This window comes from Cyprinus carpio, unplaced genomic scaffold (genome assembly GCF_018340385.1).
Source record: "Cyprinus carpio isolate SPL01 unplaced genomic scaffold, ASM1834038v1 S000006753, whole genome shotgun sequence".
Classification (NCBI taxonomy): domain Eukaryota; kingdom Metazoa; phylum Chordata; class Actinopteri; order Cypriniformes; family Cyprinidae; genus Cyprinus; species Cyprinus carpio.
This window is the reverse complement of record NW_024879352.1, coordinates 1,302,297-1,319,821: the sequence shown is the minus strand read 5'-3', so window position 1 is coordinate 1,319,821 and position 17,525 is coordinate 1,302,297.

Below are 17,525 nucleotides of genomic sequence, written 5' to 3'. Positions count from 1 at the left end.
TCCTGGAAGAATCCAGCTCAGTTAGGATGGGAGTTTGCTTGTTGTGGTGGATGGCTGTAATACCACAACTCTCTACAGATTGTTCTGGAACTGTAAGATGACTATTAAACATGTTTTATAGGACTGGAAACTTCATTAAATCATTTGGCCCATGCAAAATGATGTCTCATCCAGCAAAAACGAGGAGGAATTGGGGTAGAAACCATCATTTGTTTAGGACAGATGGAGAGAGCTTTGTTCCATGCATTCACAATAAATTGATGCAACAATATGTATCCTGCTGAGAAAAGCATCCTACGATGGTAATCTGGTCTCCCAGCATGGCAAAGCTAGCTAGGCTGGTCTGTTTTAATGGTTTTTAATGTATTTTAGGCACTTTTCAGGTCAGCTAGACCATTTTAAACTACGTTAGCATAGTTTATGTTTCAGCGTAGTATCCTCTATTTTATTTCCTGCTTACTGCTCACTGAATTATCATGGGCACAATCCAGTAATCCATGATATCGGGAATTTAGTGTGAAGGTAAAAGATTTGTGAATGATGAAAATTTGTTTTCAAAATGATATTAAATTATATGAAAAGATTAATAAATTTGTACACTGTTTTGTATTGTTTAACTTACTGTATACTGCTTACCTGTTTATCTTAAAGCATCCAATAAGAATGGATGTACAAAACAATCTGTCTAGCAACTAGACAAACACTGCAATGATATTACAGTCATTTTAATACTCCCTTGAGTTAATTTTTGCTACAGTCGTGTTTGTATTGATCAGAAATGTCAAAGTAGCAGCAGTTATATAAGTGGCCTCACACTATATACAGCAATGAACACTGACCAGTCAGAATTGAGTATATCAGAGCTGCATAATTATGATCCATACAAAGCACTAGCATAGGCTAAATTAACCTAAACATTACATACTGTGAATACAAATGTAATGTGAACTTGATGTGCACAACTGGTAATTCAGCTCAAAGACTGCTTATTTAACACATGCTTGGCAACGGCATTACTGCAAGCAATTAGCATTACAGCAGCAATGGGAAACGTTAAAGGCCCAATGAAGTACTTGAGCAGAGTGTCAGCTTGTTAATTGTGGGCGCTGTGTGTAATTTGTTGCTGGAAGGTGTGTTCTCTCACTGCCAGCAGGCATGTTAATAATTCAGTTCCTGCGGATTAAGAGATAGACATTTCAGTTGAGAAGAATGGATGGAGAGCACTTGTGAAAGTGCTGGAATGTTTTGACGGGATCGCTCTGGTTGTATGCAAAGACAAGTTATATACAGTATGTTGTGCAACCATTTTTTCTGCCGATGCAACTACATTTTGTGAGCGGTCATACTATTATAAATATCAGATCATCAAGAAATCTAATTTTGTCAAAGTTTTGTGCTTTTTTGTGTATGAAGTAAGAAAAGTCATGAAGTGCCTTGAAAAACAAACTTTTCTTCCATTTGTGACTGAATCACATATAAAGCAAGTAAAACATGCTCCTTTTATAATCATTGAAGATTTCAGGAGGTTCAGTACAAAGCCATAACCCCCTTATGTGTATATTATCTCAAAGTTTCCTACAACAATACCATGTTGGAATTCATAATGACAATATTCTGACAAGCATTTGTGTTTTTGAAATTTTTGTATACTCTGAATTTTCAGAGAGCTCCGACTTGTACCACCTGACTTCTGCAACATGTAGAAACACTCAAAATGGCAGCGGCTTCAGCAGTAAAACAGAGTTCAGCAGTTATTTTGTTATTTTCATACATTTCTGTTTAATAAATCCTGTTGTTAAAGGGGTGGTTCATCCAAATGTAATGAATCTAATTTCTCCGTAAGTAAATAATCAGTTAATTTATTAGGCATTTCATTGTTGTATTGTGGTTTTGTCTATTAACAACTCAACTTACACAGATTCATATTGGTGTAGTGTTACCTCAAAAACGCATGATTCTGAGTAAATATCTGACCACTTAATGCAGCGATTTGCCAATCATAATCAAGAGACAATCAAGAGACATTTCATAGAGCCTTATACTCTATGTATTACACACTGCATAAAGTTTAGTGGAAATTCACCATCAGTTAAGTAGCAATTAGATCAGTCAGTCATAAACATATATGTCTGTGCACTCTAAAACACACACTCATATAGGATCCAAATTAAAGCTGTCATTTATAACACCTTATGCTTCATAAACCATCAACTGCACTGATAGTCCAATCGAAGCAATGTTGCAGAAGATCAATGAAAACCAGACTGAGATACGGGGCACGTTTATAAAACACTGTAATCTAACCACAGGTCTGGCAGGTTTTCTGCATCATGAACAAATGATGACTTCCGAAAGTCTGTTCGTTTACTTCCTTTTGCTGAAATTGATTCAAATATATTCCTCCTGCAACGGCATTCTTGCACCTCGGTTGAATCACAGAGTTTGCTTAATTAATGCAAATTTCCTGCATGTGAGAAAGTGCTGGAAGAGAGTTGAGGAAGTCAAGTAAACTGTGATACCATCCACTAGCAGCTTAAGGATATACGTGCCGCTTGCGAAATGAACTGTAAAGAAAACAACTCAACAAATCTGTTTCTAACGAATTTCATCTGCGTGTTTTCTCATTAGAGAACAAGCATCTAACTTATGAATAAACTAGTTTTATCTAGAGCTGCTACTTATGGTGACTGAACAATTACATTAGCTTTACAATTGCTTAGAGCAATTGTAACAATAACCGTAATTATTGTCTGCTTCGGGGTATTAGTTTAACATCATCATTAGCGATTCCTTTAGGAGTGAAACTGTTTTAAGAAAATCCATGGTTTAACACAACTATAATACAGGCATTTTATTCAATAGCCTTAAAGCTTATTAAAAAAACGACTAATTGTTTAAAGCGCATGTGCAACTAATCCCAAAGAGTCCACTTGTTAACTCATTCAAACACGCTCCACACAAACAACACAACAATTGCACAGTTAAGGCAACTTTGAGTATGTGACCAATATACTGCATATGAGAAGGCATCTGGCTTTTTATATCATATAGAATAATAATAACAGAGTAATGTAATGTTCTGCCAGTGAACTATATAGGCTCAGAGAAGCAGTATACACTTGGACTGAAGTATCAAATCGATCTTCTGGATAGTGGGTATGTTTGCTCCCAGTCTCGGCTCTTGACCTTTCTAAAGGTCTACAATACTTTTAGCTCCAAGAAAATGAACTCTTTGAATGGCAATGTTTTAGTCTATTAAAACCTCAGTGGAGACTGCAAAAACATTAACATTATTAAATTGCTGTTTCCTACAATAAATGACCGTATTTAGAATTGTACTCTGAAATCAGTAATAAAATAAAATGAAATAAAAAAAATAAATAATAATATAAACAATTCAGTCTCATCCCAACAGAGAGAATTTACATTTTCTGGGAAAATCAGCATACAGAATGGTTTACTTACTTCTCCATGCATTAAGCTGCAATAAGAGAAGGATTTGCAAGACTGCAAAAAATTACACACTTCAGCTTTAAAGTGTGCCACAATCACAGTTATTTCCTTAGATGGCATGAATGAGAGCAGAGTGCCCTGAAAATACTGTTTCTGCCGAGAAAAAAGTGGTAAACAAGCCCTAAACACGCATCATTATCTCAGGTTTACAGCATGGCGATAGGGAAGAACATTTAGAGCAGAATAGGTAGCTGTCCATTCGAGCTGAATAGAGAGCTTGGACGTAGGTGTACGGGAGAAGAAAACCAATTATGTTCCAACTATTCACAAACATTTCACACATGAGAATCAGACAGCTATGCGGAGCGAACTACGGCATTTGGTCTTGCGAGTGTGTTTGAATCCATTAACCCATTTTCTAATGATAGGCTGGTGGTACAGTCCCTCTCTGTCTCTCATGCATCAGTAAATTCAGATGTAGTCATGCACCACACTGTCATGTGACATTTGTCAGCCTTCATTCACTCAGATGTCAAGGGTTTGTGTTTAATTGAGCAGCAGTTACAGGTTAAGTTTGCTGCTACGCATGGCTTCATCTGCTGTAGTGGGCTGTATATTATTTGGCACAGCAGAGATAAAGTTTTGTGCAACGGCAAAAAGTTGCTGCAGGCATCTTTGGTTCACAGCTGTCATGATGTCAAAACAATGTTTACTGCACAGGAATACTGAATTCCCTCAAGCTTGGCCATGCTCCGGATAATAATCTCTAGTGAACTCTGAAGTGTTATAAGCAATCATAAATAGTGATGACATAAGAATGCATGTAAGGTATGTGTAAGTTATTTTGCAAATGCATAAACAGACCAGTTAAAACTTGGGGGGGGGGGGGGGGGGGGGGGGCTGTTGTGTTTCTTACCCAAACAACTACTAGTTGCCTGTTCCTAGGGGGGGGGGGGGGGGGGGGGGGGGGGGGGGGGGGGGGGGGGGGGGGGGGGGGGGGGGGGGGGGGGGGGGGGCTGGTCTTGTGGGGGGGTTGGGTGGGGGTTTGTTTTGTTGTTTCTTACCAAACAACTACTAGTTGCCTGTTCCTAAAATGATAGCACATACTATCACACAGTCAATGTTGTTTATAAATTTCAGATCGTTCTTAAGAAAGAGCAGGAAATAAATATGTCAAATGCAGTTTTGGGGGAGCTATTTGCAACTCTGATTACTTAATGTTTATGTTCAGAATTTATCTCTTGATAGATTTGGCACTGTGCCAAAACTGGGCAGTCATGATTATAATGACAGGAACCAAGATTTGTCACAATATGCCACAGCGGTGCGGAGTTATAGCATAATCTGCATTTTGGCATGCTCTTCCTCAAATTCTTTGAAAAAAAGTTGGGAAAGTTGGGAAATACATCTTTTCATGGTCATTACATGCAAACTAATGTATGTCGGGGGATAAAAATAAAGTATAAAGACTAAAACAGCACTTGAAGAGAGTGAATCTCAGTTGGTAGTTAGACAACACAAAAGTAACTAAAGACAGCAACGTATGTTTCTTTTAAAAAGTAACACTCCCCAGCACGGGTCAAATGTACTCGAATGATTGAGTGATTTGATTTGAAATGATTGATCATGTGATTTAGCTTTGCACATATACTTCAATTCCCAGCTTCCTCACACCTCTATTTGTTCATGTGCACTCTGCAGTGTCAAGGTTTTTCTCTCTATAAAACATCTGGCATTACGAGCAACTTCCAAGAGAGACTATTTTACATGGTCTCAAGAGGGAGGGCAAGGAAAACAATGGCGAATCCAGATTGTGAGGTAATAAACCGGTTTCATTGTTCTTCCCTGAAGTCCTAGTTGCCATGAATTATGTTGACATAATTGTCAACATGCCTCGGGTGAAGTATATGCAGCTTCAGCATACAGGTCGCATCTCATCATGCAATAACTCATCAACATCACACATACATATACGCAATCCAAAATATTACCTCCTGATCCATCTCTGGAGAATATTGATAGATTGTTTGCAGATGAAACTGACTGGAATTAGTAGTTTATGCAGCTTAGTACATGTACACAGCATTCCAGTTAATCATGCAGGTGTCAACTGATGCTTCTGGCCTTGAGAACAATCGAAACAATGGAAAAATCCCATCATCAACTTTGGGAAATAAAGTATCTAAATAACTGCTCCCAGGCAAAACCAAAGAAAAGCAAAACAAAAAACATTCTCGAAACTGAGAATTACTAGACAACAGTGAATATTAAAAAACAAAACACACTGCTGACTGTCGCCATTAACCAACCACTAGAGAACTTCTCAAACATGTATAGCAGCATTGATTATGAGGTGATTCAATATTCTTAAAGGAGTTGTAAAGTGTCTATCATTGTGAACGGGACATTTTAACAAGATTATTGCAGCACTGCCAGTACATCTGATCACAACCCACAGGGATGAGCCATATCAATTTTTGTTATTTACACAAAAACACATCTTTCTTTTCCAGGTCCACAAGGCCTCCTATTACATATTGAAATGTATGGTGCTCCAATAATCTTTGTTTTACACACTTATCTAGACATTTTACCTTACAAGGCTGAGAAACTAAGTATGACAGTTTGTATAGAAGAAATACTGAAATGTGTCATCCATTTAATGCACACATTTCAAATGTGAATATGGACTGTTGTTAACAAAAATGGCAATCAATGGAACTGAGTTCAGTTCAGGTTTGAGTAAAAGCCAATAACTGATTCACCATATGAGTGTCTTATTCATGCTCTTTTACACATTTTCAAAGACAAACAAGGCTCTGGTGGAACTGAAAGGTTCTTGACCCTCATAACTGTCTTCCACTTTCAGGTTGACCTCCATGTCACCAAGCTGAAGTGATTTTTAGATGTAAACACACCAGACAAAAGCATTGCAGGAACACATCTTAGTTAACTAGCACTCCTGCAATATTCTCAATTCACTGTGCCATTAAGGCCAAACCTGTCAGGATGGTTCCCTGCTGGCATTAACTCATAGGGGAGGTTCCTGATGGATGGAGGTGAGGTATGCTCTCCGGGTGTCCACTGGGAACATCTTCATTCCCCCTTTCTTCTCTTCGCTCCCCATCTCTCCTGGGAAAAGAACGGTAAGGGTAGCATCCTCGGCAGCTTCCAGCACATTTGCTCTGATCAAACGGCTGCATGCGTCTCCCGTGCCCCTCTCACCCCCTGCTCTGCAGAACAGAATGTGTGCATTAGTGCTGGTGCATTATGAATGGAAGCATACATATGTTTTCAAACAATGTTACAGAGGCAGAGAATGAGGTTTAAAAACATTACATTAAACATTAATACACATGATAATTTATCCATTATGGTTTATATTACTTATATGTTACAGAGGCAGAGAATGAGGTTTAAAAACATTATATATATATATATATATATAACATGATAATTTATCCATTATGGTTTATATTACTATGGAAAACCCAGAGTGGAGCTGGAACATAAATTGAGAAATTAAGGGTAAGAAAAAAGGAGGTAAATGGTCTAATTTTGACTTACATATACATCAATCAATTATTATTAACATTATGTTTAAACTATATGTATATCACCATATGCTGTGTATGTTTTTCTGTATCATCCGCGCCACAAGGATGCGCTGTTTTCTTTCAAATAAAAGCTAAATACACATAGAAACAGTGCATCCTTGTGGCGCGGATGATACAGAAGAGCATAAGATGATTTGGAGAGACACAGAGGAGATTGCTGACAAAGGAATTGTTGAATAATGTCGTTATTTTTGTTTTCTTCGCTTACAAAAAGTGTTCCCATCGCTTCATATAACCCAGATTGCACATCTGATGGTAGATGGAGTATTTTGACGACGACTTTCATACCTTTTATGGACCTTGACACTGTTATTTACTTGGCTTTCTATGGGACAGTCTCAAGCCTCCCAGTTTTCATCCAAAATATCTTAAATTGTGTTATGAAGACGAACAAAGCTTTTACGGGTTTGGAATGACATGGGGGTAAGTGATTAATGACAAAATTTTCATTTTGAGGTGAAGTATCCCTTTAATTCAAGCAGAAATCAATGGGTTCATCTTCTTTTTAAAAGTATATACACAATCATTCAATTGTTTGGGGTCGGCAAGAAAAAAAGTCTTGTGCTCACCAAGGCATTTATTAGATAAAACACAGTAAAACAGTAACATTATTAAAGTTAACGATTTAATTTATTGCAAAACAGCTGGTTTCCATCATAACATATTTTAAAATGTAATTTATGATGGCAAAGCTGTCCAGTCTTCAGTGTCACATGACCATTCTAATATGCTGATGAACAAATAAATAAATGTATAAATTAATTTGAACCTTAGATTTATAATTGTTGTAAATATATATATATATATATATTATATATATATATATATATATAATATATATATATATATATATATATATAAATATATATATATATATATATATATATTAGGGCTGTCAAATGATTAATCATGATTAATCACATCCAAAATAAAAGTTTTGTTTACATAATATATGTGTGTATACTGTGTATATTTATTATGTATATATAAATACACACACATGCATGTATATATTTAAGAAGAATATGTTATGTTTATATATTAAATATATTTATATATCTATATAAATATAAGAATATAAATATATAAATGTATATACATGTAAATATTTTCTAAATATATAATTTATGTGTGTGTATTTATATATACATAATAAATATACCCTGTACACATACATATATTATGTAAACAAAACTTTTATTTTGGATGTGATTAATCATGATTAATCATTTGACAGCCCTAATGTATATATATAAATATATATAAATATATATATATAATATATAATATATATATATTATATATATATATATATATATATATATATATATATATATATATATATATATATATATTAATGAAATCCCATGCATTAATTGCAACATATTAATGTTAACAAGTACTGCAAAGTGTTACCAAAACTACAGTTTCAGTCTATTTATAACACAAAGTGAGACAGCAGATCTTATCTGCATCCTTTGTTTGAAAAGCTTTTTAGTTTTTGGCTTAAGATACAGTTTTCCCACATTTCAGGACCATCATTTTAAGCTTATATCTTCATTAAACAGGTTGTGTTTTATTAGGAAGAAACATAACCTTGACTCACAAGGACAAGCAGACGAGAGAGCGAGAGAGAGAAACATCTCTGATTTCTGTTAGAGTCATTAATATTTATTAGAAGGCAGCAAGTGTAAAAGTATAGGCACCAGCAAAAAAGTTGATCAAAGCACAAGCTGTTTATCAGGGTGGTAATGTAATTAGTCCTGGGTGAATATAGTCTCCTTTACATTACCTTAACCTGGACAGGGGGCAGATTCAGTGTCCAGGAACAGGGTCCTGCCAACACTTCCTCATAAATAATGTTCCTTTGTTCATCTCCAGCTCCTCTGCTGATCAAACACTCTGAGACACAGCTGGAGTAAAATATGGGGACGTACTTCTAGTATTTGTGAGAGTTTCAGCTCTGCGGGAAGAACTTAGGAGATGCTGAATAAACATAAATGTTGCTATGCTTCTGAAGCCATGCAATTCTGCTGAGACTCGAGAATAATTTTATCATGAAGTATAATTTTTTTTTACATATCCCTTACGTACCACATAAATGCCTCAACGGTAGGTCTTTATGTAACTTTAATTGGACATTTTTGAGCTCATTTTTTGTATCAGAGTAATGACAGTAAATGAAGGATTAAAGCTGATCAGGGTCCAAGCAGGCTAGATTTGAAGCAAAATCTCCTACTTGGGCACCACAGCCCAATTTTGCTGGTATAAAGTTGTAACATGTGTCAGGAAGTGACACTTGCTGTCATAGCATCAAGCCACAAACATGTTTTTATTTAAAAGGCAATCTTCTGTGTCGGTGATTGCAAATGCTCATGCATATCCGTGTCTTAATTGTTCAGTTTTTAGCAGGTGTCAATGGCAATTTCCTTTTCTGCTATACCTAATCAGACATTAGAAAAGAACCAGGCTTGGCCCCTGCTGTGCATAATCATATTATTTCTCTTGTGCTGTGTGTACATCACCCCCTTTTTGATTTGGGTTGATTTTATGCTGGGATTTATATAGAAGGATTTAAGTTCTTTTTATGCAGCCTCTGTTTCATGCTACTTATGCAACTAAATTGAAAACTTGAGCAAACTTTTGCTGTGCCCCCCTGTTTGACAGTGCAACACAAACTGCATGTTATCCATTATTTATGGTCCTTTCAATTTACTTCAGAATTGTTCAGCTCAGCCCTTTAACTAATTTTCTGTACCGTTTTCCCAGAAATCTTTGGCTTGTTGACTAGCCAGGAAAGTTGGCCATAATTTTTCATTCCACTGGCAGACCAATTCCAGTTCTGATACAAAAATTCTGGAAAAACTATAATAAAAAAATAAAATGAATTAAAATACTTGGTGTTGTTGTTGTTGATGAAATATACTACTACTAATAATACTAACAATAAAATGTTTATTTCTTTTTCCTAGTACATTGCTCCAAGCCAAGTCAGTTGTGAGTTTACACTGGAAGGGTTGCACATGTGTGATACATGACTTCACATTCTATAAATTAAGAAGCAAAGGAATGTATGAACTTACAATGTAAATCAATGTCAATACACAAAAGCGCTAGCCCTAGGTATGCCTCCATTACTAACAATGTGCAATGTATTCTTAGACATTTCTGTAGCATTCAGCGCAGTCTTTGTTCACATGCACTGCTACTGTATACGTCCCTCGTGTAATCAGAATATGTATAATGCTGGTGTTTCACCTGAAGCATTGCAGCAGGGAAAGAATGAGGGTCAGAGGGAGGCAGTAAGAGAGAATGGCACTACATTATTTGCCATGCCAATAAAGCACAAGAAAAAGGCAGAAACCAAAAAATTGTGGAGGGGAAAAAGAGATCGAGAATCAGAGAAGAGCAAACAACTTACGAAAAACTTAAGATATAAGTAAAGATAAGACAGAGAGTAAGAGAAAAAGGTTTAAAGGAGAGACAGTCCGAGTTGAGTGGGGTGCTGTGATGCCCTCAGCTTTCTGTAATCCCAGATCACAGTGCTCTGATAGCATCTGCTTCTCTCACTCAGGATTAACAATAAGGCAGTCCAACGGTCCCTCTCACACCGTCAAACATGTGGTTCCTTCTCTGGTGGGTGGCCAACCAGAACACAACTATGGGTCGCTGCGCTCATTACGTGATAGACACTGAGAGTAACTGATGCCAATCTCTGTTTAAATGCCAATTAAACTACTGTGTAAAATTTCTGTTCTTCCAAGCATGTCGCAGAGGTATCTCCATAATAGAGATTGAAAAATTGAGCATGATCAAATTAGACAACTGTGTTCTTGTAATAGCAAAATACATAAATGTTTACAGTAAAACAACTTAAAAAATTAAATACAGTTAATAAAGCGGCAAAGTCTGGCAATGTTCCGGAATGGTATGGTGATGGTCCAATGTACATAATTAACAGCAAAAATAAGAAATATGACTTAATTAAATTAAATTTTTTGTTTTAATGTAAAGACAAATGTATGTTGTATGTACAAATTGCTTTGTTAAGTATTCATTTTCTTGATTTTTTTAAGAAATTAATATTTTTCTAAATAAAATCATAAAAATATTTATTTTCTTTTTTCTTTTTTTGTTGTTAAAATGGTCTAATTTTAGAGTAAAAAATGTTTTGTCTTTGGGGGAAAAAATCTGCATGATAAGATTTTTTTTTTTTTTTTGTTTAATTTTTTTAATTTTTTAGTGTCATATATTGTTCAATGTAGACAAAGATACTTTTCTTTATGAAGTGAATTGCAAGTATATTTCAGTAATATTTTTACCAAAGTCCCTTTTGGTTTTACTTACCGCCTGCGGTTCCAGCTCACGACCGAGATCTTTTATCGCTGGGACCGCTCCATCTTTCAGTATTCAGTATCAAATGAAGTCCAAATCCAGTGTCAAACTGGGCCTTGTTTATAAAACATCCGTCACCAAAATGACAGAAACAAACACCCTTGGAAACTCTGTCCCGGAAAAACAAACTATACTGTTCAAGTAACCCTGGGTTCTTTGGGAAGCTGAACAAGGTTTTCTTTCCCTCACAACCAAAAACACACTTTTTTGTGTCCAAGTGAGCGTGGTTTGTTTGGTAAGGTTGACATTGTTTTGTGGCTATTTCACAATCAATGAGGTTGAGTTTTCTTAAATTTAATGTCATAAAGAGAAAATATAAAAAATTATCATAATATTTTATATTTTGGGGATGGAAAAACATAAATGTTTTTTCAAAAGGCTATGATTAATAAAAAAAGAGCGCTGCACGTTGCAGTGTCACAAGGTAATAATTCCTTACATTTATATAGCGCTTTTCTAGGCATTCAAAGCGCTTTACATTGTCAGGGGGTATCTCCTCGCCCACTACCATTGTGCAGCATCCACCTGGATGATGCGACGGCAGTCATATTGCGCCAGAACGCCCACCACACACCAGCTTACTGGGGGAGAGGAGACAGAGTGATGAAGCCAATCAGCAGATATGGGGATTGTTAGGAGGCCATGATGGTCAGAGGCCATTGGGCAAATTTTAACCAGGATGCCAAGGTCACACCTCTACTCTTTTCGAAAGACATCCTGGGATTTTTTAATGACCACAGAGATCACAGAGTCAGGACCTCAGTTTAACGTCTCATCCGAAGGACGGTGCTTGTTAACAGTGTAGTGTCCCCATCACTACACTGGGGCGCTAGGACCCACACAGACCACAGGTTGAGCACCCCCTGCTGGCCTCACTAGCACCTCTTCCAGCAGCAACCTAGTTTTCTCAGGAGGTCTCCCATCCAGGTACTGACCAGGCTCAGCCCTGCTTAGCTTCAGTGGGAAACCGGTCTTGGGCTCCAGGGTGATATGGCTGCTGGCGCTTTCTGCTTCAAAGTGATTCTCAATCAGTGAATAGGGCACATTATGCCAAGCGATTGCTTATGAACTCGAGTTGATGAATTATGACAATGTCTACTTTATGACCTTTATATAATATATTTTAGACGGTTGTAAGAACACATTTTATCTTTCATCTTTTCATCCTGTGCCCATCATTTTAGTTGCTATGGTAATTAATTAGTTCCTCCCTCCTCGTTACCTCGTTATCCTGTCAGTATATAACTCAGTCTCACACCACCATTCACTGCTGAGTATTGTTTAGCCCATGTTGTCTCGTTTCCTGCCTTGTCTCTGTGTTTTGTTCTTGGATTGTTTACCTGGTTTTTGGGTTTACCCTTTGGATTACCCTGTCTGGATATTGTTCGCTCATCGTGGAACCACGCTTGCCCTAGGATTATTCTTGTGTCTTGACCTCTATATACCTGTTTGCCAACGTTTGACCCATGCCTGTTATGACCACGTCTCTGACCAATAAAAGCTTGCACATGGATCCGCATGTCTCATCGGCTCAAACGTTACAAATATATAGATTGTACTAGTATCATTAAAAGAGAGAGACACTATATGACAAATCAAGGAGAACTCTACCATTTAAATTCTGTAATTTTGCATAATTTAGAATGCATAATAATGCATAATGAGTATGTAATTAAATGTAACAGTAGCTTATGTAATTAAAATGAATTTCAATAAATACAAATATTGTAAAAATCACACATTATTTGTTATTTGTCACATGTAGTAGACCATTTTTGTGCCTTGGGTAATAGGAGGATCTTCCATCTGGCTACCACCACAAGTATATTTTAAACCTGTGGGAAGCACTGTTATATGTGAATACTCAAAAGACAAAAATGAATTTAAGCACATATGTGGGTACATTTATGATAAAACCCTCTTCTAATTATCAGTGCTCATGTTGGTTTTATTTGCTATATGGAAAAGCTTACCAAAGAAACTGCAATTATGGTCCAAAGTTTTAGTGTGACTGATGAGCGCTTTATGTTGATTAAAATGTGAATGAATCCATAATTTCACCAGCCATTTAGAATCAGCATCTCAAAAGTGCCACTCAGTGCAGACAACAGCGCTGCTTTACATGGCTCTCACAGCTGTGGGCAATTATACTCTCACCAGGGCCGCCATATTCTCATCTAACTGTGTTCATCAACTCGCTGAAGTTTAAGGAAAGCTGCTGATGCAAAGCAGTGTGTAAACAAGATTTCCCTTATGTTCACATTGAAGAGTAAGTCATACAGCAGGAGGGTGTACAGTATGTGTGTGTGGGTGGGCAGATGGGGGAGTGGGCAGTTCTGATCGAATGTGTCGCATCTGTTTGTGTGCGTTTGTGTCGTAAAATATTCCCTTCGGCATTTTAATGTCCAAGCAGAATGTCCCCATCACTGTGAAATTCAACGGCCTATTGAGAGCCTGCCTCTGGGGATATTTGGTTTACCACTCTGAAGTTTTAATACTCAAATAGATTCAAAAACAGGCAGGCCACAAAATCCAGGTGATACTGACTCCATGCTGAGTTTTATCCAGACTGTCAGAGTTTTCAGTAACTGGCACCCTTACAAAGTAGCCATAAAAGAACTCGCTCCAAAAAGAGGTCCCTTTGCTCTTGTTAAAACAGACCCCTGAAGACTAGCAAAATAGCTTCCCCTCAGCATTACTGGGTAAGACGATGCTGGAAACTCTAACAACCACTGGCCTCAACGCATACGCGGATGGCTGTCAGCCCAATGCCACATGCAAAACTGTAGCAAGCGAGGGGAACAAATTCGATTTATGCGTTTTAGAGTTTCTCATTATGCATGTGCAGAATGGGCTGAGCTGGAACACTTATGCAAAGCAGAAGCCAATTAAAGCCAAGTAGATGTGAAAGCACAGAAATGTTCTTAAACTGCCTGGGTTTGACAGCTATTTCAGCTGAGGGGTTCTGACAAATACATTAAGGATATTAGCTCGCACTCAGTATTTACTTAACGTGGTTTTTAAAGGTGCACTCTGTAATTTTTGTTACATTTTTGTCATGTTAAAAAGATTTACAAAGAAATTAATAGCAGTTTTGAAAAATGCTTAAAAATACCACACTCACACTACCGTTTAAAAGTATGTTATCAGCTTTGAAAGAAATTACTACTTTTATTCAGCAAGGATGCATTAAATTGATCAAAAGTGACAGTAAAGACATTTATCGTGTTAAAAGGTTTCTATTTTAAATAAATGCTGTTCTTTTATCCTTGAAAAAACATCATGATTTCCACAAAATTAAAAAGCAACTGTTTTCAATGTTGATAATAACAAATCACTGCTGTAAATCAGCATATCAGAATGATTTCTGAAAGATCATAGGGTTAGAATTAGGATAATGAGTAATGGCTTCTGAAAATTCAGCATTGCATCACATGACTAATTTATAATTAGAAATATATTACAATAGAAAACAGTTACTTTAAACAAATAATATTTCACAATATTACTATTTTTCTGTAGTAGCCTTGATGAGTATAAGGGCAGTACAATTCTGAAGGGCAGTACTAAATGGAAAAGTTTTCTCTCTTATATTGTTAAAATTATTCACATTTTCACAGATTCTGCAATGGGGTTCCCAAACTTTCGCATACCACTGTATATATTAGAGAAAGTCATATCATATCGATTTACTTCATGTAGAACAAATCAGCTTTAAAAATCCTGTTGATAGGCTACTGAAAGTCTATTGAGTCTTCCTCTCATGTGAGTGACAAGTCCATCATTTTAAAGGATTTTTTTTATGAAAGTACTAATAACTTCTTTACCTGTAAAACTTTTTAATGAGGACAAAAATGATTGCACGCATTTTAAGTGCTCCAACCTTTCAAAATCAATAAAATATTAGTATGATATATCTCAGCACTCACTCAATATTCAGTCTCTGTCAAGGCCATGGTTCTTTTAGCTGTTAGTATCTATTGAAATTGCATATAAAAGAAAACACTTTCTTTTAAAATACTGTTATTTTCCCACTAACTTCTGTTCTACTCCTCACCAAGAATCATGTGTGAAATGTGTGACTGTCGTAAATACATTTAACATTTTTGTCAGCCAAAGCTGGAGGACAGCTGAGGATGAAGCGGGCAGCTGACATTTATGGTAATAAACAAGGTAGTGGACTGACGCCATTGATCCCATCTCTCACTCACCGAGTGTTGACTATGCAATGCTTTGAAGCAGGAAAGTACATAAAAGAGTCACAGTGGAGTTAATAAGAGATACAGAAGAGACGAAGCCTGTCATGACTGCTGTTCCACATACAAGAGGAAAACAAAAGAACGCCATTTTCTCAACCAAAGATGAAGGGGTGGGGGGGTGTTATTGACTTCACATGGGATGAAGAACATAAAGGATGGCGTGATGCACTTTTAACCTGCATGCCTCAACCTGCTGTGTTTTTCATACAGATATCTATTTGAAAGAAATTCAGAGAATCATTCCTTAATCATTATTTTGATATTTCACAACAAAGACTGTTTTCTTACATAACTGGAATGAAATGATTAGCATTGTGGTTTGTCCTTTTCTTCGACCAATCTAACTAACTACACACAAATTCTCAAAATAGGTGGCCACAAAATAGGCTCATGGTTTGTTTAGTAAGCATGGCCCTTATTAACCACTGCTGGTTGATACTATATGTACACTACATTTTTTTGTTAAAAAAAAAAAAAAACCTTTTAACTGTTGCCAATATTAATATTTATAATATTTATAAAGACACTGAAGACCACAACAATTGCTGTCGAAAATTCAGCTTTACCATCACAGGAATAAAATGACATTTTACAATATATTAAAATGGAAATTAATTTTAAATTGCAATAATATTTCACCATATAATTTTATTTTTGATCAAATAAATGCAGTGTTGGTGGTGAGCATAAAAGACCTCTTTAACAACATTTTTTAAATCTTGCCAACCGCAAACCTTTGAATGGTAGTGTGCGTGTGGGTATTGAATGCATTCTCAGGTCAGCACTGTTCTGCTGTGTTTGAATTTGATAATGAATTACACTTAGCTTTAAGTATGTCTTGCAAAGCAAGAAATCATTTTTAATTGAAGTTCAACTTTATGCAGAATGGAATAGACTGCAGCTATGCTGACACTGTCCACAATGAAACATTATAACTGGCTGTCAGAATCATTTTAACTATATTTATTTCCTCAGAAATACCACTAAATGAGAGAGCAGCTAAGAGCAAGGCTGTTTGCAGAGAATTAAGTCATCTTACCAGAAAAAAAAAAAAAAGTAAAATAAAAACTTAAGGAAATTTAAGGGAAAAGTTGGTATTTTTTTTTTTTTTTTTTTTTACCATACCAGGATTGACCAGAATGTGAATTAAGACATTCATGAATGGTTTTTGATTAATATTTGATGCTTTCTGAAGTGAAGTGACCTTACAGCATTTTATAAAGTACTTTCAAGTTCATACATAATAATTGTTTAGCTGTTGGCAGGGTTTTTCAAATATATGTATTTTCTCATCTGTCTATTTTTATTTTTATTTTTTTTAGTTTTTTTTCAGGGACAAACATTTTATACTTTTCAAAAGGAAACAGTCGATAAGGGTTAACCTCAGTTACTTTATTGCAAAGTGAATAGGTGACCTCAACCAACTTCAAAAACAAACTTCAAACACTTAAAAGAGCCTCTTCATATCCAACAAAAACTGTCAGTTGAGAGCTTCCTCAGTAGCTCTACCAACACATGCAGCTGTACCAACACCCTACCTGTCCTCCACCGACACACTCAAGGTCTCCCGAAGAGGGAAACTTCTTTAACTGATCACATGCTGGAAACATCTCCAAACGTTCTGTTCTGCTCCATAAGCACAATTCCAGTGATTCCTTCGCTTGTCCAGCCATCACTGTAATCAGAGGCTGCCAGGCTGTGAGTCAAGGAGCCTGATCTCAAAGAACATTTTGTGTTGAAGCGTCATTAGCCTCTGCTCGACCTTCAGCCTCCCTCCTGAGCGTGCTGAAAAAAGAAACAT